At 35.2% G+C, this 13,828-nt stretch overlaps 1 long non-coding RNA gene across 3 annotated transcripts in view; it reads right to left on the reverse strand.

Annotated features, from left to right (window-relative positions):
• The window catches only part of LOC141422560 (uncharacterized), a 52,940-nt gene that overhangs the window by 15,582 nt on the left and 23,530 nt on the right, over positions 1–13,828 (reverse strand). For all 3 annotated transcript variants that reach the window (XR_012447194.1, XR_012447193.1, XR_012447192.1), the window contains one exon: positions 1,371–1,531. This is a non-coding gene — a long non-coding RNA (uncharacterized lncRNA). The remainder of the gene's footprint in view (positions 1–1,370; positions 1,532–13,828) is intronic.

Genomic DNA, 13,828 nt, shown 5'->3' on the forward strand with positions numbered 1-13,828 from the left:
TGATACTCCTTTTGTATCAGTTTACACAGGCACCTTCAGATCTGGCTTCTTGAAGTCTTATTGGTATGAAAAAGGTAGTGATCGTGAGAGTCAAAACTTCATTTCCACTGATATTACTTGCATCCTACCCCTCAAATAATATTCTTGTGCCCGCCCCCACCAGACTATGCTATAGTGCCTGATATATCTAATATCTCCACAGTTCAGAGGAGTTTCTCCCTCTTCTTCCTGGCTGTTGCATTTGAATAAATGTTCTTCCTTCCCCTCCCTCACTAAGACATCATAGATAATCTTCTAATGAATTTTGGCTTTTTCAGTAAGAGAAAAATGCTTCCACTTTTAGAATCTGACTATATTTCTGAACTATAGTTTGAGAATACAATTCAGAGCAGCATATAACAGTCAAAGAGAATGTGTTAGTAATTTAAAGACTTCTCCAAAATATAATCCTAACCCCAGATTGCTTCACCAATGAATTCTACCTAGTATGTAAGGAAGAATTAGTATCAATTCTTCATGAAAAACATCACAAGTAAAGAAAGATACAGAGCAATATTTCTTATATATACAGATGCAAAAATCTTCAAAAAAAACTTAGAAAATCATATCCAGCGACATATAAAAAGAATTATATACATGACAAAGTAAGATCTAAAGAAGGAATATAAGGATAGTTTAACATCTGAAAATCAATTGATGGAGAGCACAGTGTCAATAAAAGACAAAGACTACATGATTGTCTTTAATAAATGCACAAAATGCATTGACATCTAACACTTTTCCATGGCAAAAACAAATGATCATCTAGGAAGAAAAGAGGAATTCGTCAATTTGATAAAGGGCATCTACATAAACCTTAGAACTAGTGTCATAATTAGTGGTAAAAGACTAAATTTTTTCCTTCTAAAATTAGGAACAAGACAAGGATGTTACTCTAGCCACTTATGTGTAACACTTTACAGGCAGATAAGGGCAATTTGTCAGGAGAAAGAAATAAAGGAAATCCTGATTGAGGAAAAAAATAAAAGTATTTATACTTGCACAGCCATCATCTTGTATGCAGAAATCCCAAAAATAAACTAAAAAACTTGAGAGAAAATAAATGAGTGCAGCAAGGGTAAAAAGCATGCAATATACAAAATTAATAGTGTATATTTGTATACACTAGCAAAGGTAATGGTATTATGAAAACAATGCCTTGCAAAAGAATAAAACACTTAGGAATCAATTTAGCAAAAGAAGTACAAGACATATGCCATTAAAACTGTAAAGTCTTGTTGACAATAATGCAAGACTTTAAATTAATGGAAGATATTTGACATGGATTAGGATACTATTCAAAGTGACTTAATGATTCAACACAATCTTACCAAAATCGAAGTTGGTTTTTCTTTGGAATTACACCAGCTGATCCCAAAATTCATATTTGAACTCAAGAGACTCAGCAGTCAAACTAATCTTACAGTTGGGAGCAGCAGTGCACACCAGCATCCCCAGGTACTCAGGAGGTTGAAGCAGGATCACTTGAGCCCTACAGTTGGAGATCATAGTTAATGGTGGAAGACTGAGCAGCATAGCAAGAACACATTTCAAAAAGAAACAAACAAAAATCCTGAAAAAGAGCAAAGTTGAAGGATTCACAACTCTCCATTTACAAACTTGTATAAAACGACCAGAATAAATTTGGTGCTGGCATAAGAACAGGCATAGATAAACGGACTACAACAGTGATTCCAGAAATAAACTTTCAAATTTATAACCGCTTTATAAATAAGGGTGCCAATACAATTCAATGAGAAAAGAACAGTCTTTCCAACAAATGATTCTGGGAGAACTGAAAACCCACATACAAAAGAAATGAGCTGAAATCTGTCTCATATCTTATATAAAATTAACTCAAAATGGTTCAGAGACTTAAATGTAAGTGCTAAAACTATAAAACTCCTAGAAGAAGATATAGGGGTAAATCATCTTTGAATTGGAAAAGTCTTCTTAATGATGACACTGAAAGCACACATGACAACAGAAAAATAAAATTGGACTTAATCAAAATTAACAACTTTGAGCTTCAAAGTATGTCATTAAGAAAGTGAAGTCAATCCAGAGAACAGAATAAAAATGTGTAGATAACATATATGATAAGGGACAGAAATCTGCACTCTATAAAGAGTTTTTCCGACTAAGTAGTAAAAAAAGCAAATTATTCCAAAAAGTCTGGAAAAAATATAAATAGCCCCTACAAAGGAAAATACTATATGTCAATAAGCACAAGAAAAGGTAAATAATTAGCTATCAGGAAAATTGAAATCAAATATTAGATAGCACTTTATTTCTATGAGGATTGTGATAATAAGAAATACAAATAATGACAAGTGTGAACAAGGAAGTGAAAAAAAAACCTCTCACATGCTACTGGTGGGATGGTAAAAAAATGCAGACATTTTGGGAAACAGTTGACATAAGGTTAAGTTGTCATAAGGTTACACATAGAGTTTGTATTTGACCAGCAATTCTATCTCTAGGCATATAACCAAGAGAAATGAAAAGACACATGCGCACAAAAACTTATATATATATATATATATATATATACACACATACACATCTTCATAGAAGACAACAGCATTTGTAAAAATAGCCAAAAAAGTGGAAACAGTTGAAATATATATTAACTACTGAATGCATAACTCAAATGGGGTTTAGTCATGTAATGAAATATTATGTAACCAAAAAAGGAATGAGCTACTTGAAACATGTTGCAGGGGGTATGAATCTCGAAAACATTATGCTAATTAAAAGAAGCTATAAGGAAAGGCCACATATTGCATGATTTCAGAATAGGCATATATAGAGACAGTCAGTAAATTAGTGATTAGGGCAGAGTTGTTTGTGGTTGATGAAAAATTTCTAAAACTGATTATTGTTTTGAGTGCAAAACTCTGTGGATATACTAAAATAATTGAATTGTATACTTTGCAGAGGTGCAGTATATCAAATATATGTCAATACAGTTGTTATGTAAAATAATACTTGAGACAACAAAAATGTCAGCAACATGAGGAAGAATGAGAAAGAAAAAACAAGATAAAGCCAGAATTTGTCTTAAGAGAAATAATACAATATATTATCTGTCTTGTAATAATACTTTTTCCTTACTTTCCTATGGAATCATTGTGGAATGAATGGAATCAAGTGAAATGATTTTATACCAGTTGAACTTTGGAAAGAATATTTTTGCCACTGAAGAGAAAATAACTAACATTTTTCTCTGCACTCGACTACAGTTTCCCATATACATCCCCCACCCTGGCCTCATAGTCAACCACCTGGTCTACTCTCTGAAAAGGACAGACATTAGCTGATTTAAGTCCACATTGAGGTATAAACTATTTTTATCCCAAACTTTTCCTGAAGCTCAAAGGTCCTTGAAAGGTTATTGAGCCAAAGCATTCCAAATAAATTTCTGCAGCTCTGGAGATGGATCCAGCCAAGTTACCAAGTTACCTGAGATTGGAATTTAGAGTCAGGGGGGCAATTTGGTCAGAGAAACTGCCTAAGCCCCAGTGTACGGTTAAGTCATTGTTACTATAAAGTAACAACTGTTTTAAAAAGTGTCTCCTGAACCAGAACCAAAGATAACTATTTTAGGGTATTTAAGAGGATAAATCCTTTTAAGATTTGGGAAGATGTGAAGGATATTGAGAAGTATCAACCTTGGAAGAATATTAAGAAGGAAAAGCTTTTTTCATTAAGAAATTATAAGTAGGAAAATGAAGTGGATTGCTGCAGTTTCAGAGGAGGAAAGAAGAGGACAAAACAAAACCTACAATTAATCTTATAATATATGAGACTGAAGGAAATTAAAGTAAAATGAGTAAGAGTGACTTGAGTTTGTTTTGGAATAGAAAACTTATTTAATGAAGAGGCAATTGCCCAGACTGAAAAGAAATGATTGGGGAGAGCTGAAGAAAAGTTTATAAAGATCAAATTTATTGAGCTCTTAAAATATGATCATGTTGGAGTGAATTTCAGAAGTTGGGATTGTTAAAACTACTACCATATACTTGTCTTCATTTTTATTTTGCCAAACCTCATTCATTTAACAGCACATGGCTTAAACTGTTGCAATAGAATTTGGAGAATCCACAAAACTTCATTAAATGTCATAAAAAAAAAAAACACTGAGTTTAACAAAAATCAGTTTTTCCTGTCTTTCAAATGTTGCTTTCATCTCAAAGAGTACATAAGCCATACATAAACGTTTTAATAAAAGAAAAGCTGATAAATTGAAAACATTCTGGAAATATTGTGATAGCTATCTATAATAAGGATATATTTCCCACTATACACATCCTCCCCAGTGGGCTAGTAAATATAGATAATATGGCTATGTGACTAGAAAATCCCAATAAAATCACGGTTTAAATATCTAATCATAACCCTCAAAAAATGTGAAGCAGCTCTGTTTCTACTTTAACAAAGAAAACACAAGAAGATGAATTTTAGATTTTAGATATTAGTGTTAGAGAAAATATCCAAGTTGGGTGGTAAGAGATGAGAGAGATGGAAAGGCAAGATGAGGAGGCACTAATAAATGAACAATTAAAAGCTTAACCAGAAGCAAACTCCCTACAAATTTTTCCCAGAGAAGGTTAATGGAAAGTGACAGCAGACCTGAAAATGTTAGCTGTCACATTCAAGAGCAGGGGAACACAGTGGTCATAGGCTGCCTAAGAGAATTTGGCAAATGATGTTCTCCAGTCCACATACTTTCTGGAAAGATCAGCTCTTCAGTGTCTTTGGCTGACCTGCATTAGGAAGTCTTGCTGTTCTGTGCAAGGTTTTGTTAACCTAGTTCAGCAGCAGGTCCTGATTGGTCATGGGAGAATCTGGGCTAAATGGTATACATTTCCGATGATGTAAAAGTAAATTAGAGAACAGGGCAAGTTATTACACCAGAGAACGTGGGGCAATGGGGAATAATAAAAATCAGGCTACTCTAATTTCCTTTGAACAACTAAATATATACAGGTCATTATTTTTTGTAATCCGCAGGCCTCCCAGCATAAGTCCTGGTCTTGCATTAAAGCCTCTGAGACAAAAGCAACAAAATGCAGTGTGAAGAGAAATGAAAAAGGCTGTAATGCTATTTAAAGAATGGATTAAGTACAGTTTACAGATGCCGGATTTCTTACTATGTTGAAATGTTAAATTAGAAGACTGAGGTGGAAAACTCACACTGTCTGAAAATGTCAGATGTTTTCCTAGCAAATTTCATTCATATTCTCTGTAGTTTGTTCCTGTGCATCCCTGAGGTGAATGAACCACATTTTAACTTTTCTTTGCCAAAACTGGACCATAATGAGAATCATGGTTTCTTCTTAGGCTATACTTACCATATAAGGAGACTAGTCTTAGCCCTTAATTTCAAGTCTATGACAAAATTGGTCTGTTTTGCTGAGATATACATCATGCCACTTTTACAGTACTGAAGAAGTCTGTTTCTTCATCTTAGGCCAAGTCTTCAATCCCTCCTGATGACTCCTGGGCAACCAGAAAAGTCTGTGTGTAATGCCCTTGATGTCCTCCTCAGTGAACAACTGAGAAGGATGAAGCCTTTGCCTGTGTTTTTGACTGAATTGACTGTTTAGATTCAAATCATCAAATACACTAATAAAACAGAATGAACCTAGGCATCTAGTCAAACTTGCAGAGGGGTAGGAGCCAAGATCTACTTTAAATCAGGGCTCTGGGAGATTGAGAGATTATTATATACCCCGAAACTTAAAAACCTAGCTAAAAGAATTGCTAGGAATACTCTGTCTCATTTTGTGTCTAGACATTTATACCTAAACTAATCATAGCTCAAACAGGTTTTTGCACTATGTACTGTAATATAGTGGTAGGATTTTCTTCCACTGATGTAGGAATTTATTACTGTATTACTAAGTCAGCATATCAGAGTCCTATTGCACATTCATTTGTCCTTATTGTTTCACCCATGGAATGATGTATAATCCACAAAGCCATCCTCATCTAGGAACTCCTGGCTCCCTTGGACCTAGATAAGGACACAGGTTCTGAGGAGTGAGAGCCCTCACTCTTAAAAAAGGCTGGATAGGAGTCACCAAAGTCTCATCTCGTGCTAGCAAATCTGCCTAGAAAGGCTAGATTAAAAATATGGTGATGACAAAGGTTGTGACAAGACCCTAGGATGCTGGAAGTGTGGGTCCAGAAAGTCAGGCTGAAGGGATGGGGAGTTAGCGGAAGACAGAGCGGATAGTGTGTCTAGAAAAATGATAAACTCCAGCAATCGAATATTTGGTTAAACATGAGTGTCTTTTACTATCAAGTATTTAGACCAATATATTAGTGGCCCCATTTTAACTGGGATAGTTCTGACATAGACTATGTGTCTCGATGCAGTCATTAATTGCTGCTCTTTCACTTCTAAAGATACTCTAATGTGTAAAGATACACATATGCAGTAATATCTACTCATTTCATTTTCTTTGCTTGTCTTAAAAAGATGCCACATTAACATAATAATTTTTAAGATTGTCAATTCCCTTGAAACCTTTATTATTTGAATAAGTTTCAACAAAATGATTTGAGATTGTGACGACAGTGACACCGAGTTAGAGAAATAATGGTCCTATTAGTACTAGGTGTGAGACTGAACAAGAAGGAGATGGTATCAAACAGAAAGATGGGACAAGAAAGACAAATTGTGTTATTCACAAGTTTGCTTCAGGCTATCTCTGGAACTACCAAAAGCTGGAACTTCTCATACTTATTTTTTCCTTAAAATTTTGTTTATAATTTAGACTACCTAAAATATTAGGAAATTACATCTTTACCAAATCATCTAATGCATTTATTTTAATGACTTTGATGATCATTAAAAAACTTGGTTTTTGAAAATCACACTTTTATTTTGGTTTACCTAGTATTGACATTTCTAGCAAACTTTTCCAGGTTCTCCTTCTTACCATCTTTGATAATAGTCTGCATATTGTTAATGTCATTTTAGGAAATAAAATTCTTCCTTTTTAGATAATATTTGTATTAAAAAATGATAGAAAAATAGAACATTTCCATTTTATAAAAGTAATTGCCATAGGTTTTATTGTGGGAGGCAGAGAAGATGGTCAACTAAGGCAGGAGACTAATAATTAGTATTTTTAAATTGAGGAGATACCTTTAACAGAACTGCCAGAAACTGTCTCTGAGAAAATAAACATATACACCCCATCCAAAAGGAAAAAAAAAAAGTGAGAACAAGATTTGTTTTCACTTAATTTGCTGTTTGTTTCTAAAATAAATCCACCCCCACATAGGTCACTTGGAATTCATTTTGTCTACATCCTGGACTGCACGTAGGGAAGGAAGAAAAAAAAATCCTGGGATCTGAAAACAGGAATGTGGTAGGGCATGGGAACTGCGATGTCGTGGTGGTCACCAGAGCATATTTTGGCTTTTCTTAAAACAAGCAAGCACCATTGGACCTTTGTAATACTAGCAAATTAGTCCTGCTATCAGGCTACCTATCAGAGGCTGCATGCCTGAGAAAAAGTGTGTGGGTTTGTAGCTGAAGCCTGAGGCATTGGCAGGCTCCTCCATCAGCCCCTGCCTGCTCTCTGACTTCCAGAACTGCTCAGCGACCTCTGCCCCTATCCGGTGTACTGTTACAGTTCATTTCAATAATTAAACAGTTTGGAGATGGCAGGACTTTTGTGTTGTCAAGAGAAAATCAGGGCAGTGGCTTTTTTCTTAATACTGAAATCAGGAGTGTTTGGGTTTAATTATATTAGCTAGTGCCTGTTCATTAATTTTCCCAATCATAGGGAGACATGTTTCCCAGAAAGATTGGCAATGGGTTAAAGTGGTTATTAAGGCAGGGCATTTCAAAGGAAAGGTATCCGCACTCTGACAAAATCAGATGTCTGAAATTTCAATCAAGTGCCCTGGATTCCAGTGGCAGCTTCACTTCACAAAGTAAGACAGCTTCTCTTCCATCTGGAATCCCAGCTCGCTCAGGGAACCGAGCTAAGTCACTGGATGCCAGCTTCAAATATGCTGATTTCCCAGTGTCGGAAAAATAAACTGCTCCCTCTGAACTCCAAGTGATGGCCGACATACCACTTTTGAAATGTCTCTTATATCCTCACTACTGCTCACTGAAGCTTTACCACCTCCCCACTTCAAGGGCGGTGGGGGGGGAGACAATATAATGTACTTAGTGAAACCAGCAAATTTGCCATTTTTGCTTCTTTAGCAAAAATGTTAATACTTCAATTTTTTGTTAGAGATGTCTTGGAAATTTTGCTTATTTTTCCCCTTTGGAGAGCTTAATGTCTACCTTAATGCCCCCTTTCATTATCGGCCTGGCCTTCTTCCTAGCTCTTCCCTGATGACTCTGGCCCTACCCTGGTGAATTTTGTGGTTGTGGCTGGCTCTTGATCATTCAGACATGTTCATGGTTTATAACTATATCAAACTAGATGCTACCATCTCCTAGGTTTCCTCTCTATGCTTTGGCAAAATTTGTCTTAGTCACTAATAGTCATTATCCTGCCTATAATCTATTATCACTTATCTGTTTTGTGAGTCTGAGAAAGACACAAGGCCTGTCTCTACTCACAACGAAAATAGATAAATCATATTATTTCAATGGCATAATATTATTTTTAATATGCATTTCAAATTTCATTATAATTGTACTTATCTATTGGGTAGAGTATGACATTTCAATAATATATGTGCAATGATCCCACTACTTTTTCAGTCCCTTTGCTAATGAATTACCTTGACGTTTTTGTTCTCAACTGGTTATGTTGCTTATACCAAGGTCCTAGGAATGATATGAGTATGATAACCTGATTTTAGATGAAGAGATATATTTCTCTACTGACTGGCTGAACAATCAAATCAATATGACTCTTAAAGTTAGCTATAATTCCTGTGAGTTTGAGAAAGCTACACTACAGAGAATGAAGAAAATGTGTTTTGGAGCTAAGTAAATTAAGGTTATATTCAAATACTACCTAATTTTACCTGTAAGACTTTGGGAATCTTACATATGGTCTTTCACTATTTCCTCATCTGTAGATTTATACATTTTATTTACTTGCTTCTGCTCCTTTGCAAGCTGTTTTTAGATAAAGATTAGAACTCTCTGTGCCCTTAGTATGTTGTTGCAATAATTGTACAAAAAATGTTCCATAAACACTTGAATTAGTGAATGGATGGATGGATAGGTGGATGGGTGAAAGGGTAGAAGAATGGATGAATATATGGTATATGGCACTGGAGATTTTCTTGAACAATCATTTTAAGATCATAAATGGGGTCCCTAACTATGCCTCTCCTTTTTATCAATTCCTTCAGCTTTTTAGATTGTGTTTCCATTCCAAGCTTGGACATGCTCCATGCCTTGTTTTTCTCCCTTTTCCTATCACAGTTTTTTCCTCTGTAAGCCTTCTAAATGACTGTTTATCTAATTTGATCAGTAAGTAAAAGGGGCTTTATGTACTATGACTTTTTAGATAGCTTGTATGTTTTTATCAGAGATTTTTTTTTCTCATTGCTTCATTCCAAGGAAGTGACTAATATGGGAATTTTAGTAAAGCTATTAGGAAAAGTATTTTCTGTAGGAGGCTTTTGAACTTTCTTTAAATCATATCCCATGAACATCTGTCTTCTCTACCTGGGGCTAAAGCTGACCCTGAATAGTACTTTGTTCCAATAAATGGACAGCTAAATAAACTCATTTTGGGTGAAAAGAAAGGGAGTAAATATTGAAAGAGTGAGATGCCACCAGAAGCCCCCTCTACCACATGCTGTGTTACTGTTTAAGGATAGATTTAGCACATGAAGTTTAGCATCCCTCCCCCACCCTCAAGGGAAGTGAAGTCAGAGTGTCAACATGAAATATTCAAGTCTCACATTTTCCAGGTGTACATAAGCCAAATCTCGCAATATTGTTGGCAACTTAACAGAATTGCAAAATAATGGAGAAATTTTCAAGTGAATGATTCTCTGGCTGTCTTAAATATATCTTTTATTCCTACTTGTTCTTTCAAACTTGGTATTTCAACACTGGTGGAAGGTCAAAGAGAAACTCAGACAAGTGTCACATCTTGCTGAGGCAACAGGTATATAATAAAGAGAGCTAAAAATGAAATGGATGAAGCAAGAATTGAATAAAACTCTGAATCTGAGTATTTACACTACTGGAACATTTCTTAACTAGGTTGGGAATATGTCATTATCAGTTTTCCAAATGCCTAGTTAGTGGATATTTATTTCTGCAAGCATTCATAGAGTAGTTTTAAAGGGTCCTCAAACGACAGAGCAGGAAATGTAGAGAGAAGAGGATTCCATTGGAATCCCTTTCTCATTATGAAGAACCCCTACTCACTGTGGATGCTCTGAAAGAAGATTGTAAAGAAGATGTAAAATATACACAGAAAGAGACCCAAGGGTCACATATTATGAAAGAGAAAGAAAGGAAGGGTAAAAGAAAAATACCATAGGAGGTTAAAAAAGAAAAGACAAAAAACCAAATAGTCACAGGAGAGAAATTTAAAAATTCAATTTTATTCTATAATTAAAGAAGAAAGGACAGAAAGAGAAAGTATAACTTGGAGAAAGATGGAACAGTGTGAGAAGTGAGGAACAGAGGGATTTATTTATTATACACCTCTATATTATAGGGAGAGTTCGCCATATTTTATCACACAAACAATCCTCTTATGTAGGTATTTTTGCTCCCCATTTCATTAAAGAAGAAATAGGTCAGTGTGGAGTATAAACAGTTCTGGTCCCATCTAAATATTTTCTGTGCTTTCTGCACTATTTTTTTCTGTACTGTTTGCCTCCCAATAAGGGCCTTTAATTTAGCTTTAACATGCTGCTTAGTTTCCTTGGAAAAAACTCCAGAGGGAGTTTGGTGTGGTGGAGAGGAAGCTGTCCCAAGAGTGATGGATGCCTTAGCTCCAGTATTAACCTTGTCACTAACTAGCTATGTGCTTTTAGCTACTAGTTTAGTTTTCTTTCTTCCTCATATGTGAAACAAGAGGCTGGGGACTTAATGTTATCTTAAGGTAGCTTTTGGCTTCACTGTTCTGTGGCTCAACTGAGTTAAATGAAAGTGAACATAATGGAGAGGGCTGGGTTCTAGAAATAGTATAGAAATACACTCCTGAGCAAGTAAGAGATTTAAGGCCATTAGGAGAAATGCTTAAAATTTACCTTGTGCTAAGTAAATGGAAAAAAATTACATGAGAATATGAACAAATATGAAATCCAGAAGACAGATATTTCAAAACTTTTTGGAAAGCATTTGAAGAGAAAAAAAGAAGGGAGGTTGGTAGGAGAAAGGTTGAGTCAAAGTTCTTCCCCCTTTGGGGAAACAGCTGCATACTGTTGTTCCTTTCCTTGTAACACAATTGTGTGCTAATTTCAGAATATTGAGCTGAATGTAGTATTTTTCTCTTCACTCTGTTTCAAAAAGTACATTATATCCCTGGATAGGTAATATCGTGTTCTTTGTTTTCTAACTTGCTGTAAGTAGTTTAAATATTAATAATCTAGTCTATCTTTTTATTCAATTCTGAGTAGCAAAATTAACACAAGTCATAACCACACTCTGCCTATTCATCAGACCTTAAATCTTTAACACTCTATAAAAATTTCTAAGCATTTTCCTGTATACCCAAACCTGTCCTGATGGTTTATGCAAGCTTATCATGAATTAATAGATTAAATTGCAAATATATTTTATTTGCAAAAATTTTCTGAAGAAGATAATGCACATTTCATTATTCTTCTTCGTGTATGAGGAATCAGAGGCACAGTGAGATTAACAACCTTGTCACATTTCACCAAGTCCATTAGTGAAAACATGAGCCCAGAACCCAGGTGCTCAGGTTCTGGCTTACATTCTCCCTCATCGGCCTGCTTGATATTCTGCCTTCTGCTTTGAGTAGTCCTGGGGACAAAAAATGCAAGCATCAGACATAAGAGAGAGTATGGCATAAAAGACAGAGAGTAGGATTTGAACAGCTCTGGGGACTAATTGAACTTCTCTAGTCATTCCAGCTTTCTGAAATGTCTTTATCACTTGTAAAATGTGTACAATTATCCATAACTTGAAAGGTTGCTGCTCAAAATAAAGAGGGTTATCTTTTAAAAATAATTTTGAAATTAGATAGTATAGGTAAACTATATTATTATAAATATAGAGCCATGTATTCTATTACCTATATTTTTGTCATACAGTAGTAACATAAGTAAATAATATAAAACTTATTCACTAGTTATTTTAATTTTAATATAGCTGGCTTTCAGCAATTATAAATATAACACGGTCACATTGCCATAAGAAAATGAACATTTTAAAATTAGTGTTGACTATTGCTAGATCTTGCTTTCTTTTGCATGTTTGCAAAGAACACAGAGCACATGCCTTTGAGTAGTGGTCTTAAAATGTGATACTAGCATCATCAGCAACCTGGAAACTTGAAGAAACATAGCTGGAGAGTCTCTCCCCAGACCTATTGAATCAGAAACTCTGGGGTTAGGTCCAACAACCTGTTACGGCAAACTCTCCAGGTCATTGTGACTCACACTAAGGACAGAGTGAGTATAAAGCACTCTCTTATGGTAAATCTTGCCAAATTTGCAAATATTCACTGAATGGGTACCAAATGCAATATTCTACGAATAGTGTATATATGTGTTTGTGTGTATGAATAATATATATGTGTGTAATTTACATAATGAATAGAAAAAATTTAAAAGCAGATCTTGTGATTCTTGCCTTTGACCTTCCACAGTACTTAAAAGAGAAATAAGGAAGGAGAAATGACTATGTCAAGTAAAACAAAACTTAAGCAGCCCATCTGGATTATGAATGGCAAGAACTTTGTATTTTTTTAGGAAGATACAAAAACATTTTAATTTATCAGGGAGAGTGAGAGAGAGAGAGGGAGAAAAAGAGAGAATTTAAGAAATATAACAGAGAGGATGAAAGAGAAAAAAATGAGAAACAAAAAATAATGAGAGAGAGAGAAAGAAATACTAAAGACAGAGAGATGATTCAGTCACAAGATTTCTCTCAGAAGGAAAAGATATCCTTATGTTTGCTCAGAATCTTGAACAAAAATAAGTTGGAAGGGAAGATGGCAGAAGAAAAGAAGAGGCCAAAAAGAGGAGGCAAACTTTGGTACTACCTGCAAAGTACATAGTGAAAAAGCAAAGCCAAAGCTAAAACTCTCTCAGTAGCCCCCAGACCAGCAGTATTGTGGGGGGCAAAAGTTCCATAGGTAGAGGGAGAGGCAGCTGATCTCCTGAGCACATTCTCCAAATGTGTGTTATCAGAAGGTTCTTCCGTTACATAGACTGCCCACTGTGTTGAAGTCATAAAATAACCGAGAAAACGCAGTTAATAATGTATATTAATACTTATACAATAAAATTGAAAAGATACCAGCAAGCAAATATAATTACTATTTTCTTCACACATACCACATTGTTCTGCTTTGCTTATTGGCTGTAGACATCAGTAGGTGACTAAGATGAAAATGCATTAGAGGTCATGGTGGGAAAGGAAATAGATCTGCTTGTTGGGACTTTGAGTCTTACTGGTTCAGACAGACATTTAAAAGCTGTATTTTATGATGATTATTATGTATTTTGATCTGCTGGACCCTCTACCAATGAATTACATAAGACCAATTCTTCCATTCTATCCATAGTATCCATCCTGATACTTCTCACCTGCCTCCTTTAGGTAATTCTTCTACAGATAGGGGCAGTTGTC

The sequence above is a fragment of the Castor canadensis genome, chromosome 4 (genome assembly GCF_047511655.1).
Source record: "Castor canadensis chromosome 4, mCasCan1.hap1v2, whole genome shotgun sequence".
In the NCBI taxonomy this organism is placed as follows: domain Eukaryota; kingdom Metazoa; phylum Chordata; class Mammalia; order Rodentia; family Castoridae; genus Castor; species Castor canadensis.